The sequence below is a fragment of the Camelus bactrianus genome, chromosome 25, assembly GCF_048773025.1.
Source record: "Camelus bactrianus isolate YW-2024 breed Bactrian camel chromosome 25, ASM4877302v1, whole genome shotgun sequence".
Lineage (NCBI taxonomy): Eukaryota > Metazoa > Chordata > Mammalia > Artiodactyla > Camelidae > Camelus > Camelus bactrianus.
In genome coordinates, this window is record NC_133563.1 from 11068028 (window position 1) to 11084976 (window position 16949).

The window sequence follows — 16949 nt, forward strand, 5'->3', positions numbered from 1 at the left end:
TTCACAATTTCAAAACACTTTAAAGCCATCTGTATTTTAAAAGAAATTTGATTTGTAATAACCTGAAGTTTTAGATGCAACAAAGGAAAATGAAGCAGATAAAATGACAAAAAAATGCTTTTCAAAATATTATTTATACTTCTTTAAAAAGTATTGAAATTCAGTCTGATAAAACCAAGCTTGTTAATGGGAATGAATAGAATAACCTTAGTGATTAAGGAAGAATTTGTCTTTTGCTTTTACACAGGTTTTTTTTTTTTTTTAGATATTTGTATTATTTTCAAGTGGTATGTCAATATTGTGTTTACTTGTTTCAGATTTCTGCATCTTTCCTATAATTTTCCTCAATGGGCCATTGATTTCAGTAAGCTGTTTTTTCCCCTTATCAAAATTTTTTTCTTCTGGCTAGATATGTTTATTTCACTTTTTTGTGAGGTTAACTGCTTACTCACACTGTAATCTATTCAGGACTATCTGAGAGACAGCACTTACTGGATGTTACTCAAAGAAAAATTGGATATCCTATTTGACCTGTGTCCCCAGTTTATTAAATATAAAGATATTTGGACAAAAGGTATTTCTTTTTAAAAAATATTTTAAATTGAAGTATAGTCAGTTACAGTTTGTCAATTTCTGGTATACAGCACAATTCCCAGTCATGCATATATATACATATATTTGTTTTCATATTATTTTTCATTAAAGATTATCACAAGATATTGAATATAGTTCCCTGTGCTATACAGAAGAAACTCGTTTTTGTTTTTTTAATCTATTTTTACATGTAGTGGCTAACATTTGCAAATCTGAAACTCCCAAATTTATCCCTCCCCACCCTCTTTCCCTGGTAACCATAGATTGTTTACTATGTCTGTGAGTCTATTTCTGTTTTGTAGATAAGTTCATGGTGTCCTTTTTTTTTTTTTTTCTTTCTTTCTTTCTTTCTTTTTTTTAGATTCCACATATGAGTGATATCATATGGTATTTTTCTTTCTCTTTCTGGCTTACTTCACTTAGAATGGCAGTCTCTGGGGCCATCCACGTTGCTGCAAATGGCATTGTTCTTTTTATGGCTAAATAGTATTCCACCGTATATATATACCACAACTTCTTTATCCAGTCATCTGTAGATGGACATTTGGGTTGCCATGTCTTGGCTATTGTATATAGTGCTGCTATGAACATTGGACTGCATGTATCTTTTCGAATTAGAGTTCCCTCTGGATATATACCCAGCAGTGGGATTGCTGGATCATATGGTAAATCTATTTTTAGTTTTTTGAGGAATCTCCATACTGTCTTCCATAATGGCTGCTCCAAACTACATTCTCACCAGCATTGTAGGAGGTTTCTCTTTTCTCTACACCCTCTCCAGCATTTGTCATTTGTGGACTTTTGAGTGATGGCCATTCTGACTGGTGTGAGGTGATACCTCATTGAAGTTTTGGTTGACAAAAGCTATTTCTAAAACCCAAAATAATTCTGGTGTGGAATGCTTTGTTATTCTTATAGGAGTGAACCTTCAGACCATACTTCCCTACACTAGTCTGTCCTTGTGTATTTTCCACTGAAACTTTGTCACATAAAAACAGGTATCTCTCAGCCTAATGTTCATAGACTTATCCTGAGCTCCTTGGCTCAGTTTATTATGGTTGACTTGTTCCTATTTCCAGAGATTCATTTCCCTTCTTATTTCTTCACCACACCTTTGATGGATAACTACTTTGATTATGTTATTAATGTTTGCATTCACTGAAATTTTATTCTCTCTTTATAAAATATCTTTGACTACCCTATAAAAATATGTTTCTTGGTCCTGTCTGGTTCCTGGGATTTCCTGGTATTTGGCCGGGTATACATTTGCTTGCGCTTTAGTAATTGGCTGGTTACCAGGAAGTCCTTACTTGGGAAGATAAATGAATTGTTTACCTTAGGGAACTCTTTTATTTAAATGTATACATAGTGTACACTAAGGTACACTTAATGCTTAGGATCTGCAGAGGATACAAAGGAGACTGGAGATATTTTTAGCCCCTGCTCTGAAGTACCTTTTAATTGAGACTTTCAGCCCTATTACATTGAATGCTCATGGTAACAAATCACAGTGTCAGCATTGTAGCTATAAGGAAGGATCCCCAGCAGAGCCAGGATCCTTTTTTACTCTCAAAAGGTCCTAATGTATGTGACAATGGACTCATCCAAAATATACAGACAACTCACAGAAATCAGCAAAACAACAAACCCCCCAATTCAAAAATGGGTAAGATAACTTGTGAAAGTAATAGATAAAAGAGATTATATAAATGGCCAATACACATGTGAAAAATTCTTACCATCTTTAGTCACAGTGGGAATCAGATTAAAACCACAACAAAACCTACTGCATACCCATCAGATTAGCTAAAATAATAATAAAAATATGACAATACCAAGTGTTGCAAGGATATTGAATAACAGCAATTCAGAGAACTGCTTTTGGAAGTTTAAATGGATTCAACGACTTTGGGAAAATGTCAATACCTACTAAAACTGGACAAATGACACCCTGTGATCCAGCGGTTCCATTCTTCAGTATATACCAAACAGAAATGAGTGCATGACTATACTAAAAGAAAAGGCAATATCCATAGCGGCATTATTTGTAATGTGCCTGTGTTAGTTTCCCATTGCTGCTGAAACAAATTATCACTAACTTAGTGGCTTAAAACAGCACAAATTTATGTTAGAGTTCTTGATGTCAGAAGTTCAGAATGGGTCTCACTGAGCTAAAATCAAGGTGTTGAAGCTGCTTCTTTTTGGAGGCTCTAGAGAAGGATTCCTTTCCATGCCTTTTCCAGCTTTTATAGGCTATCCTCATTCCTTGGTTTGTAGCCCCCTATTGCGTTACCTTTTCTCTTTTTCCTCCCATTGTCCCATGACTTTCTTGCATTTCTCTTATAAAGACCCTTGTGATTACATTTGGCCCACACAGATAGTCTAGGATTATGTTCTTATTCTAAGATCATTAACTTAATCAGTCACATCAGTATAAGATTACATATTCACACGTTCTGAGGATTAGGATGTGGACATCTTTGAAGGGTCATTATTTGGCCTATCACAATCCCCAAACTGGAAACAACCTAAGTGTTCATTGAGAATGGAATGGATAAATGCACAGTGGTATATTCATATAATTGAATAATAAGCAGTAATGCAAATGAAAGAACTAACAGTAAACCCAGAAATGTGGATAAATCTTTCACAAACATAATATTTACAAAAGAAGCCAGATACAAAAGAATACAATCTTTGTGATTCGCTTTATATGCGTTTCAAAAGCAGGCAGAATTAATCTGCAAGTATTGAAATCAGCAAATTAGTTAACTTTGGAAAGTGTTAATGAGCACTGTGTCTTGAGCACAAAGAGGCCTTTGGAGTGCTGGTATTTCTTGATTTTGGTTCTGATTACACAGGTGTACTCACTTTGTAAAACTTAATTAAGCTGTACACATACAATTTGTGTACTTTTCTATAAGTATATTATACTCTAATAAAGAAACTTTGACTATGACTTCAAACAACATCAAGAGTAAACCCTAATGTAAACTATGGAGTTTGGTTGATAATAATGTACTCATGTTGCTTCATCAGTTGTACCAAATTATGCCACACTGATGAGGGATGTTGAGGGTAGGGGAATATATATGTGTGGGTGGGGAGGGCTATGTGCGAACTCTGTTATTTTCTGCTCAATTCTGTTGTGAACCTGAAACAGCTCTAAAAGAATAAAGTCTATTAAAATTTTTTATAAATGTTTGATTTAGGGGTATTACCAAGTCTTTCCTAGTATAGTTTATGGAGTTAAATGCTACTGATGAGGGAGCGAGGGAAGTGAGTTACATAGAGTAGTGAAATGAAATTCTTTGAGAATGATGTTCAGGGAGAGAACATAGATATGGTTCAAGTAGAAAACCCAATTTTGATGGCATAGTGGCCGAATAACTAGAGGAGAGCAGTGAAAGAATGTCTTAGGTTGATTCACTGAGCAAGTAGATTCTGAGTTGGAGATTTGTCTGCAGGAAGTTTATTGGAGAGTGCCCTTGGTAATACCAGGGAGGGAGCGGAGGTAGCAGAGCTAAGGAGAGGGAGAATTTGAGCTGTGATGCAGTTGCTACAAAGGCTTTGGCCAACTCCAAAGGAAGTTCTGAAGGTGAGATGGCCCTTCAGGGTTGCCCTGACTCGAGGGCAGGTTGCTGGGCATTTGTATGTCCTTATCCCTGGATCATTGGACATGGGCTGCCCTTGGGAGGCTAATAAACTTGGATGAGGAAGTCTTCTTCAGCTGAGGGAAGTTTCCAGGGAGGCGTTCCATTGTAAGCTGTCCGCAGGCAATAGTCTTGAAAGTATTGAGGGATTGCATGCCTTTTTCCTTAAGGGACATCTGGACAGTGCACCACAGCATCCACTACTAATAAGGTAACAATAGATTTAAACTACACATTACACCAGATGGCCCTAACAGACATTTACAAAATGTTCCATCCAATAGCAGCAGAATACACAGTCTCCTCAAGAGCATGTGGAGTATTCTCCAGGTTAGATTATGTATGTTAGGCCACAAAACAAGTCTTAATAAATTTAAGGAGATTGAAGTCATATCAAGCATCTTTTCCAACCATGATAATTATGAAACTAAAATTAATTACAAGAAGAAAACTGGAAAACTTGTAAAATGTGGTGATTAAACAGTATGCTACTGAACAACCAATGGGTTAATGAAGAAATCAAAAGGGAAATAGAAAAATACCTTGAGACAAACAAAAATAGAAATACGACATACAAAAAAACTTATGGCATGCAGCAAAGGCAGCAAAGGCATCTAAGAGGGATGTTGACAGTGATAAATGCCTATCTCAAGAAACAAGAAAAGTCTCAGATAGGTAACCTAATGTTACACCTCAAGGAATTTTAGAAAAAGAGGAACAAATGAAGCCCAAATGTAGTAGGAGGAAGGAAATTACAAAGATCAGAGGAGAAACAAATAAAATAGAGACTAAACAACAGTGGAAAGGATCAAAAAAACTAAGAGTTTTTTTTTTAAGCTAAAAAATAGACAAATCTTTAGCTAGACTCACTGATTAAAAAAGAGAAAGGACTAAATAAATAAAATTAGAAATGAAACAGAAGATGTTACAACTAATACCACAGAAATACAAAGGATCATAAGAGGCTGCTATGAACAATTATATTGGTCAACTTAGAAGAAATGGAAAAGTTAACAAGAAATGGACAACTTTTCAAGAATGAATCATAAAGACATAGAAAAGGTGAATGTACTGATTACTACTAAGGAGATTGAATCAGTAGTCAAAAATTTAACAAATAACAGTTCAGGATGAGATGGCTTCACTGGTGAATTCTACCAAAAATTTAAGGAATTAATACCAATCCTTCTCAAATTCTTATAAAAATTGAGGAGACTTCCAAGTTGAAATACTTCCAAACTCATTTTATGTGGCCAGCATTACCCTGGTACCAAAACCAAATGAGAACACTATAGGAAAAGAAAAGTACAGGCTGATATCACTGATGAATATAGATGCAAAAATCCTCAACAAAATACTAGCACACCAAATTTAACAGTACACCTTGTTTTGTGGCACATTTGCCTAATGATGAACTAGTTTGAATAGGTTTTAGTGAATTTTTACTAGGTGGTGAATTAGCTCTTCTCATAAATCTAAATGTCTGACTGGTTCTGATAAATTTAAATCTGACCTTATTTTGAATTTTTCCTTAATTTGTTTCCTTAATTTGATTCTTGTTCTTTTCTAAAAAATAAAAAAAGATAGGACAGGGAACTATATTTAATATCTTGTAGTAAGCTATAACGAAAAAGAATGTGAAAAGGAATATATTGTATGTATATGTATGATGGAAACATGCTATACACCAGAAATTGACACAACATTGTAAACTGACTATACTTCAATAAAAACGAATGCAAATAAAAATAAAATAAATAAATTTTTTTAATCCAAAAAAAAGAGGAAAAAGCTATACAGTTATCTTTCAAAGACACAGCTTACATATTGCCAAATGGTGATAACTTTGTAGCAGCTGTGTCTCTAATTTATTGAATTCTCTTGCAAATAGTTTTTTTAAATTGGTAAAAACTAAGGAAAAGATAAATAAAAAAGTTAATTCTTTGTCGTATATTTCCACTTAAACAGCTTAGGTATTTCTCTGGCATAGTTGTATGCATGAAGTATTAAAGAAACTAGAAAACTGGGTCTGAAAATCATAAAGCAATGGCAGAAATTAAATTTGGTTCTAAATTCTGGCAGTCGAAAATCATCAAATAGATATAGGACATATGTTTATGTTTACTCAGTAGAGCATTTTAATTAAAATAGGTCAAAATTATTGGTAGGAAAGAAATACTAATTAATAGAGCATAATAAACCAAGACTGTATTTTTTTAACTACACTGAGTTTTAGCTGCATATAAAGGTCTAGTTCTCTGATAGCCTGAGAGAACGCACATAATAGCACAGTTCCATGCCTTTCTGCTCTCATGCACTGAGGCAGCCAAATGCCATCAGCCTTTTATCCTTTCTGGCAAATCACATTATTTTCTGTTGGCCTTGTTTCTGCTCATGTGCCTGTTTTTGCCTTCCTTTCTGGCTCTGGCTCCATTTAGCCTCCTGCTTCAGGTTCCACTTGTTTTCCTGGCTCTGGCGGTGTTTATCTTCCATTCTCTGCTTCCTTTGTCAGCCCGGTAGGTCTCACACCTCCTGCCTCTCTGCCTACTTAATGTTTATTTCCTTTTCTCTGTTCAGTGCTTATGCTTACCTTATGGCCCTAGTAAACCTTCCTCTTCTTACTTGATCTCCTTTGCACTTCTTTACACACAGAATTACAGTGACTTGAAACCTATAGGGAGACCCAACAACCTATCATATCGACATGTGTAGTAGGTGATTACAAAGACACCTCATGTTATTTGGCTGTTTTTAAGTCTTAGCCTGCTCTGCTAAACTCTTAAGAGTATTCATAAAGTCATGAGGAACTTAGAAGATGTGGATTTGTCCTGAGGTTGTAAGATATAATCTACATGTAGTTACTATAGAGAAGTGTTTTTCAAACTGTGGGTTATGAAATCATTGTAACAGAAGCACAGACATAGAAAACAAACTTATGGTTACCAGTGGGGAAAAGGGGTGGGAAGAGATAAATTAGGAGTTCAGGATTTGCAGATGTTAACTACTGTATATAAAATAGATAAACAACAAGTTTCTACTGTATAGCACAGGGAACTATATTCACTATCTTGTAGTAACCTATAATGAAAAAGAATATGAAAAGGAATATATATATGTATATGTATGACTGAAATATGCTGTATACCAGAAATTGACACAACATTGTAAAAAATTAGCAGAAGTACAACTAGCAATTAAAACAAATAGTAAATTGAAAAGAATAGACAATATCATTATGTATTGCACTTAGTAAGTATTGTTTCACAGAATTTTGTTATATGCATTTATATAAGTGTATATACTATATGTAAAATGTGTTTCTTACTCTGGGCCAAGTTTTAAAATGTTTGAATGTCATTGAGTAGAAAATTTACTTTTGGTCTGGCTGCTTTCAGATGATACTTATTCAAAGAGACCAATCCATATGGTTGTGATAAACTTTAGAAGAATATAGACATATACACAAAAACTTGAAAGAGTGGGTTTGAACGAAATTAGATTTATAGTAGAAGCCCTTGAATTCTATCACAACCTTTGCATGAGCCCCAGGACAATATTACTGTCTCTGAGATGCCTGGCTCAGCACTTAATTTGGTGGAGTTACTGTGGAAATTGGGATTCTAGAGTAATTCAGCAGCATGTGGGCATCTGAAGCTCTGTTGCAGCTCCTTGGTCCTAGGCTACATTTGAAAGTGACTAAGTTAAAAGAAATGTACTGAAAGATGTGCAGATATTGAAGTCCTTACTCATCTTCCTATTCATAGTCTTCCAAACATTGAATTTATTGAGATAATGATTTATTACTTTTTTGTCAGAGGAATATGTAGTAGGGGATTGTTTACTGTGTTAGGACTAGCCAAATTCCTGGTCCTAATACAGCAAACAATCTCCTGCTACACATTTTCCATCAAATCCTTATCCCTATGCTCTGTCCTGGTACCAGGACATTATTTGTCACCTCCCTGAATGGGGAGTGCTCTTTTTTTTTAAAAAATTTTTATTGAAGAGTAGTTTCAGGTGTACAGCAAAGTGATTCAGTTTTACATATACATACATATACATGTTTTCTTTTTAGATTCTTTTCCATTATATGTTTTTACAAGAAATTGACTATGGTTCCCTGTGCTATACAGTGGGTCCTTGTTCCTTACCTATTTTGTATATAGTAAGATGTGTCTGTTAATCCTCAGGAGAGTGTTCTTTCAACCTTATGCCATCACATGAACATGGTTTTCAGCAGTAAGTCCTACTCTCAAAGTATTTCAGACCAAGAGCATCTCTTCCATAGTTAAGGTACAGAAATCTGGGGTTTCAACTAAATTCTTGCTGAAAAACTTGAGATAGAGCTTTTGTTTGTTTGTTTATTTATTTATTTATTTATTTAAGTTCTGGCTTTGACCACAGGTAGTTCTATGACCTGGTTCTCTGCAAAAATAGGATGTCCAAGATAGGGTTATTTTTTTAAATGATACATTACTATCTTTACCATCTAAGTGTCTTGTCTAAAATGTATTGCTCTTCCAGTTAACATAGAAGACGTACTCTTAGCCATCATAGCCTTGAATATTTTGTTCCCCCCAGTTTTTGCCAAGAGCTAGGGAGAGACAGATGATACAGAGTTGTCTAAAAAAGCATATTAAAAATTTTCTTCTCCTGCTTCTCCTCTTGTTTTTTTCTTAAAGATAACAACAACAACAACAACTACTGCTGCTGCTGCTACTACCACCACCACCAATTGTTGAGCACTTAATATGTGAACCAGGACTAGTCTGTTTTGTCTGTATTTTATTCAATTGTCAACTTTCTGAAGTAGATATTGTCTTTACTCCCTGTTTTTAACAAATGAGGAAACTCAGGCTCAGAGAGAGAGGGGAATTGCCCAAGATGTCACAGGTTGCAGTGAAATCAGGATATAAAACTAGCATGTCTGACTCTAGAGCTTATATTCTTAAAATCATGGTGATTACAACTCCCTTTTCTTCTCAAGTTTCCATGATTGCTCCCTATAAGAAAGATCAGCAGAAAGCTATATACATATATAAAATATCTAAGTCTGTCTCTCTGCCACCTACAAAACTGATTCAATATTATGTTTTTGATAATTGCTGAAGTCCCTCAAAATGAACAGCTGTGTCATTTGTACACGTTTTGGGATATATTATTGAGGATGTTGTTTAATATTTTGGATTAAATGTTAAACCAAAATTAGATTCACTGCTCTTTATATGAAGACCCCTGTGTCAAATTCTTTTTTATTTTTTAACACTTAAAATAGATGCATTTAATTGTATGTAAAATTTCCCTCAACAAAGGTATTTAAAAATCTATGGTAAAGTCATCTCCCTATGACAAATTCTTAACAGAGGTTGGGAACTTTTGACTTTACTAGAGAATTGCACACCCCCCCCCCCTTTATTTTTCTTAGAACTATGTATCTCATTACATTTCTCTCTCATTTCCAACCACTAGTTAACTCTTGCCTTTTATGTTTTTATCTTTGTTTTGTTTATGTCTTCCTGGATAATAGCTGTCATAATAAAACTCTTGTGTGCTATATCCTAGGCACTGTGCTGAATACTTTTCATGCATTATTTAACTTAATTCTCACAGCAACCTCAGATAGTATTCCTGTTTTTAAGATGGTAAGATCCCTAAGTCTCACAGATGTTAAGTAACTTGCCCCAGTGACCTAGAAATGGCAGAGACTGCATTAGAATTTAGCTCTTTTCGACTCCTAATCCTGTGTTTTTGACACAATACTAGACTACTTACCATGTATTATTTTTATTCTTTGCAGCCACCTCGCAAGGGCAGTATTACTTATCTGCATTTGAAAGATGAAACAAGTTAACATTTTTCATACAGCTAGGAAGTGTTGGAAGTAGGCTTCTTTGTTAGAACTTAGTGACCCCAAAGCCTATACTCTTTCCATTAAATTTATTATAAAGCACTTCAAAGTACTTTTATGGTAAACCAATTCAATACCTTTCTGAGATGGTGGAGGCATAATTGTATACGTATAGATCAGACAAATGAGGTGTATATGGAAACATTTTCATGTGTTCTTAAAGAGGATTTGTTTGATTAATTGAAAAAGATACTACTGTTGATGAGTTTTTCTTTTGTGAAGTATAGAAGAGCATGAAGTGTGGCCAGGAGGTACTAGACATTTTGGTTTGCCTCCATTAAGCTGCTTTCCCTCTGAGTGTACGCATCATTAGATTTATTAACATTTTTAAAGTAATAACTTAAAATATTACTGTGGCACTTTGATGGTCCTAATACAGCTGATATGATAGACCCAGGCTTTTATCAGTATATCTGTTCTTTAAATTAGCTTACGATTTAGAGGTCTAGGGAGTGCTAATCTAATTTTACACTATTACCAACATGTCTGTGAATCAGAGGTCACTGGTAAAGTAAGCATCAGTCAGGGAGACGGCATACTGCTTAGCTGTCTCTGTTAGGCTTGGTCATGTGGTAGCCAAGAATCTTACTGCTTTTCAACTGATGTTAGAAGACTAGAATTACAGAATGAGTGGCTGAGATACACAGTTGCTCATGTGTCCTAATTTCTTCATTTCTTTCAATTTACATCAGGCACAATGGAAATTCTCATTTGTGTGTGTGTTCCTCAGTTGATCGGTACTCAAGAAATACAGAAGACTTGCTGTGTTGAGTCAGTCCCATCTCTGTTGAGCCTAAAACATTGTTTTTAACAACGATGTCCTTGGATGATTCATTGGCACTCAGACATATCCTTCATAATGCCAGTCTCAAAATATAAGGGATGTTATCCCCCTCTCGCCACTGCCCCATCACTAATATTTCTTTCTTACAGGGCCATTCTTGTTTTTGTATTTTCCATCATTATTTCGAACGAGGAGTACCTGTGTTTTGTGATGAGAAACTTATTCTCACTTGAAACCCCAAGATCTGTCCGTAATATGGAGAATCCTGCTAAAAAATCCTCATGCTGTGGGATATGGCTGTGACAGGGCAGTCAGTGCTGATTATTTGTTATTTTTAAACCTTCTAATATAATAATCTTTATGCTTATTCTCAATTTGTCTCCTTAAACTTGAATAGAAGTCCCTTGTCCTCTATTTACTATGCTCATGCTTTATTTAGATTTTAGTTCTGTATCCTTTCAACTTCACTTTTTTAGACTGAATTTTTAAAATCTGACCTCCAATTTCAACCCCATTCTCTCATAGATATCAATTGATCTTGCCTGGAATCTGTTATAGCTATATATAATATCTTTCCTGGGATAGAATGATTTAAAAAATATAAAATGTTGGTTTAAGTGCAGGAAAATAAAAGATACCATAATTCCCTTTAAGTGCAATGATGATACATGTCTTCCTGTGCTGATTCTGGCTGTAATAAAACATTGAGCTTTATCTGAATAGTAGAGACCTTAGATGTGGAAAGATTTAAATTCATCTATCTAGTATTATATTATATATAATATGTATGTAAATATGTTACATATATAAAATATGTTACATGTAATATAATATGTTACATGTAATATTTATGTTACATATAATATAGTAATTAATATAGCTAATATTACAGTTGAGTAATTTTTCTAGATTTTGCAATTCTTTAGGGACAATTTCTACTGATTGCTTTTTCCCTATGTGTGGGCCATACCTCCTTGTTTCTTTGCATGTCTCATAATTTTGTGAAGATAACTGAATATTTTAAATAATATATTGTGGCAGTTTTGGAAATCAGATTCCTCCCTTTCCCCAGGGTTTGTTTTTGCTGTTTATTGTTGTTTGATGACTTTTCTGAACGAATTCTATAAAGTCTATTTTCTTTGTCCTGGGTGATTACTGAAGTCCTTACTTGGTTAGCTTGGTGGTCAGCTAATGATTGGACAGAGACTTCTTTAAATGCCTGAAACATTAAATTTCCTAGTGTTCGCCAAGGTGGGCTCTATGTGGGTGTTGGGGGGTGCCTTCAGCATTCAGACAAGCAGTTGACAACTCTGCCTTTGGCTTCACTTCCTGCTTGTACAGAGTCCAAAAGGTCAGCCAAAGATGAGAACTTAGGGCCTTCTCCGGTCTTTCCTGAGCACTGGCACAGTCCTATGCATGTGTGTGGCCTTCTAGAGTCCTAGGAGTATGTTAGAGCTTTCAGACCCCTATGAATGTGTCATTCCTTTTAAACTTTTTGGTTTCTCTATTATTTGCTCCAGTTGTTATCTACTGCCTCTAATTGTTTTTGATGAAGTCCTCCAGGGAAAGGCCTTTTTTGCATTGGGCAAGCTCCAAATCAGGTAAAATAAAGACAGCCTTGCAGGGGGCCTCTTCCAGGATACCACCAGACTAGTCAAATAATGACACTTCTTTGAAAATGATGCTTTGAAGACCCTCCAACCCTATTCTGTCCCTTCTTCCTGTTTTTTATTTTAGTGTGTATTCAACCTGTTTAGGTTCAGTATGTGCATCCTGGCTCACTATTTTGGATTGTGCTAAAATGTTGGTTTAGCTTTTGAAGCCTTTCCAGTGTTCTCCTGGTTTGCCTTACTTATGTGTTATCCAGAGGCCAATCTGGAACCTGGTGGTATTCCACACTAGTTCTCAAAGCTTTTGCTGTGTTGATTTTGGTTAGCTTTATGCACTGGCTACATATAGATCTACCCAGGATGTCCTGTGCAGATTTAGAAAATCCCTTCCTGTAATCTCTTCCTCTTGATAACCTTCCCTCCACCCTCTAGTTGGGAGGGAATGGTGTTCTGCCTCGTGATTCCGTCATGGAGGTGGATGTCAGGGCTCTGACCACACCCTCTGCGGCTGCAGCACCCAGAGAGGGGGAGAAAAGGGTACCATCTCATGATTGCAGAGCAAAGGTGCAAGACAGGCTCTGTAGCTGGGGGGAAGGACCTGTTTATTACAGCATAGGATGGAAGACTGGGCTGTTCTAACAGTCCCCACAGCTGGGGAGCTGGTACCATCTTGTCATTCAGGGTGGAGATACTAGACAGGGCTCTTCTCGCAATCTCTGCAGCTGTAATCTGTAATGCTTAGTGGAGAGAGGTAATTTATCTTTTTTCATGCTGTTTGCCTGGAGCAGGGCTGGTACTTTAAATATTTGTTCTGCTGCATTGCCCTTTTCCTGGTCCTTTAACAAGAAATAGCAGGCTTGGATTTTTTTTTCTTTCTTCCTTTCTTTTCTTTTCTTTTTCTTTCCTTTTTCTTTTCTTTTCTTTTCTTTTCTTTTCTTTTCTTTTCTTTTCTTTTCTTTTTCCTTCCTTCCTTCCTTCCTTCCTTCCTTCGTTCTTTTCTTTCTTTCTTTCTTTCTTTCTTTCTTTCTTTCTTTCTTTCTTTCTTTCTTTCTTTCTTTCTCTCTCTCTCTTTCTCTCTTTCTCTCTTTCTTTCTCTCTCTCTCTCTTTCTTTCTTTCTTTCTCTCTCCCTCCCTCCCTCTCTCCCTCCCTCCCTCTCTCCCTCCCTCCCTCTCTCCCTCCCTCCCTCTCTCCCTCCCTCCCTCTCTCCCTCCCTCCCTCTCTCCCTCCCTCCCTTCCTTCCGTGGGGGCTGTGTCTCTTGATGTTTCTGGGTTGTGGATCTCTTTTAGTGCTCATGTTAGGACATACAGGACATGGTGGAAGAAAATAAGTCCTCAGGTATCTCATCCCCAGAGGTTTTCCCTTGAATGTCAAGATTCCTAGCCAGTCCACATTCTTTTCTTTGTCTTCTTGCTTTTTGAATTTTACTGAGAGTTTAAAAATTGTAACTAGTGGGAGAAATAAGATAGAGTATGTTTACTTCATTTTGTCTGGAATAAGACATTGTTTCTTTTTGTTCTCTTAATCTTTTATTTTCTCATGGTATTTGTTTTCCCCAGTGCATTTCCATTCCTTATTTAATTTGGCAGTAACATTGGATTAATTTCAAAGCAGTCACAGGTAATACTAGATTGTGACATTGTTGAATGGGTCTAGTTAGTATGTATCCAGTCTCTGTAACTTTGGAGAGCCAGTACCTATGAAAACAGTTGCAAATTAGGTACCTAGTTATATAAAAGAGCTGGTGCATTTAGATTTTTGAAAGATACTGGTGGATTAGCATAAATTTAAAGCATCCAAGGCATTCTTTATCTAAACTTAAAGCATAAAAAATATAAATGACTACTTTCAGCTCTGAGTAAAATGATCTTAACTGATTACTATTTTCTATTTTGAGTTGACAATCATTATCTTACAATAAGAGAAGTCAGTTGTTCTCCATTGTAAAATAGAACTTTTTTTTTTTGATGAAATGGTAAGAGACATCAATGTTTTTTATATTAGTATATTGATATATGCTTTGTTGAAAATCATTCAACTGTATCATTTTTATTTGAAGCAGCTGTTGGGAATGGTTTTAAACTTGTTTGTAGTTTTGTGTATTGTGTTCATACCACATAATTGTGATAATTCTTAGCTGATGCCCACCTTTTTGGATCCTTTATTTGCCTTTATTTATGGAGTACTTTGCTATTGTGTTATTATTATTATTATTTTCTTTCTTGGCTTCTGCTAGTGTATTACTTCTTTAATGACTGCCCTATTAAATTTTTATACAGGTCAAAGAAAAACTGGCAGGAGTGAATGATTGTAATCAGTTGGTGACAGAAGAGGGTGGCAGCTTTACAATCATGCTTTATTTATTTTTTAATTGAGTTATAGTCAGTTTACAATGTTGTGTCAGTTTCTGGTGTATAGGACAATTTTTCAGTTGTACATGAATATACATGTGTTCATTTTCATATTCTTTTTGACGTGAGCTACTACAAGATCTTGAATATATTTCCCTGTGCTATACAGTATAAACTTGTTTATCTATTCTATATATACCTGTCAGTATCTACAAATCTTGAACTCCCAGCCTGTCCCTTCCCACCCACCTTCCCCCTGGCAACCACAAGTTTGTATTCTATGTCTGAGTCTGTTTCTGTTTTATATTTAAGTTCATTTGTCTTCTTTTTTTTTTTAGATTCCACATATGAGTGATATCATATGGTATTTTTCTTTCTCTTCCTGGCTTACTTCACTTAGAATGAAATTCTCCAGGGACATCCATGTTGCTGCAAATGGCATTATGTTATCATTTTTTATGGCTGAATAGCATTCCATTGTATAAATATACCACAGCTTCTTTATGCAGTCATCTGTTGATTGATATTTAGGTTGTTTCCTTGTGTTAGCTGTTGTAAATAATGCTGATATCAATCATGCTTTATTATGAATTGATTATCTTCAATCTGTGTATTAAAATTCAGGTATTAAAATTTTAACAATTATCTTAATAGAATTGTCTCAAAGAGACATCTTCATAAGAGTTAACACATACATTTAAATCTATCCCCTATGTTTCTGATAATGTAACATCTAAAGTATTAAAATATAAGGAAATTTATAATTCACTCATTGGTTTCCCATTTATTTAACACTTAGTATATGACAGACATTGTATTAGGTTTTGGAGTCACAAAAATGAGTAAGACATGATCCTTGCTCTTAAGGAGTTCACAGCCTGGTGGGGAATATAAATATTTCAAGAAGAAACTCTAATAGTGTGTGTGTATGTGTGTGTGTGTGTGTGTGTGTGTGTGTGTGTGTGTGTGTATATATTATATATAGTTAAATATATATATTTATAAAATAATATATAATATGTAAAAAGAATATATACATATATACATGTAATAGAGTAACTATACAAGGCCATTAGTTATGCAATCTACATATTTTATCAATGTACAGCTATAACTATTAATTTCAAACCTGTGTACACGCAATGAATATTTGTTAAATCTTAACTGAATTGACATAGATAATACTTACTCATTTTGCTTTTTTTTTTTTTTAAATCATTAAACCCTGATCTTGAAGATATCATTTAAACTATATAAGCTTTAGGTCTCCATATGTTAAACTAGGCTTTTTTGAAATAATTCTGCCTTTGTATGTTGTTATAAGAATCAAACAAATCAATGCATGGGAGATCATTTTATCAATTTAAGGTACTATGTTAGTATAAAGAATCCTGTCTTTGACTTTTATGCTATTATATGAATACAAAGGCCAACAAAAGCAAAGTGTCCTGTTTTAAATCTGTTTGCTCATTCTGCCTTAGCATTGCTCTGGTCTAGAATAGCTCTTGGACTCGAATGTGACCACTTTGGGTAGCACCTACTCTAGTTCTAGGCAGTATGTAGTTCTAGGCAGTAACTAATTCCAAGCAGTAAGGATAGAGTAGTAATGAAGACAGAAAAAGACTCAGAATATCTGTCTTTATCTGATTTGGTTAATACTTTGCTCTGAGTCTTTATCTGTCATGGTAACTGCTCTATCCTTAATGCCTAGAACTATGCCTGATATAGTAGGTATTTAAAAAATATTTTTTGATGGACAGCTTTGTTTTTTGGTTGCAAGGTTTCATTATGCTCTGAAACAGACAAAACCCCTCAGCCCTTTACATACCTATCCTCTCCATTCCAAAAACATTGTGTATGTTAAAAGCAGAAGAACGTGAAAGGTAGCCAATGGAAGCAGGAAATGTATTAATTAGATAAAAAAGTGTGATAGAACATAAACTCAAGTTGAATTGAAATAAGTAAGAATATTGCCTTGAGGTATTACATTTGAATCCTATACTTTCCTTGACCTCTCCACATTCCTCCCCTAAAAAGGGCACAGTGTTTT

General features: G+C 35.1%; 1 protein-coding gene across 5 annotated transcripts in view; it reads left to right on the top strand.

Moving 5' to 3' along the window:
• RIMS2 (regulating synaptic membrane exocytosis 2) overlaps positions 1–16949 on the top strand; it is a 509607-nt gene that overhangs the window by 42825 nt on the left and 449833 nt on the right. The gene's annotated exons all lie outside the window — the stretch shown is intronic.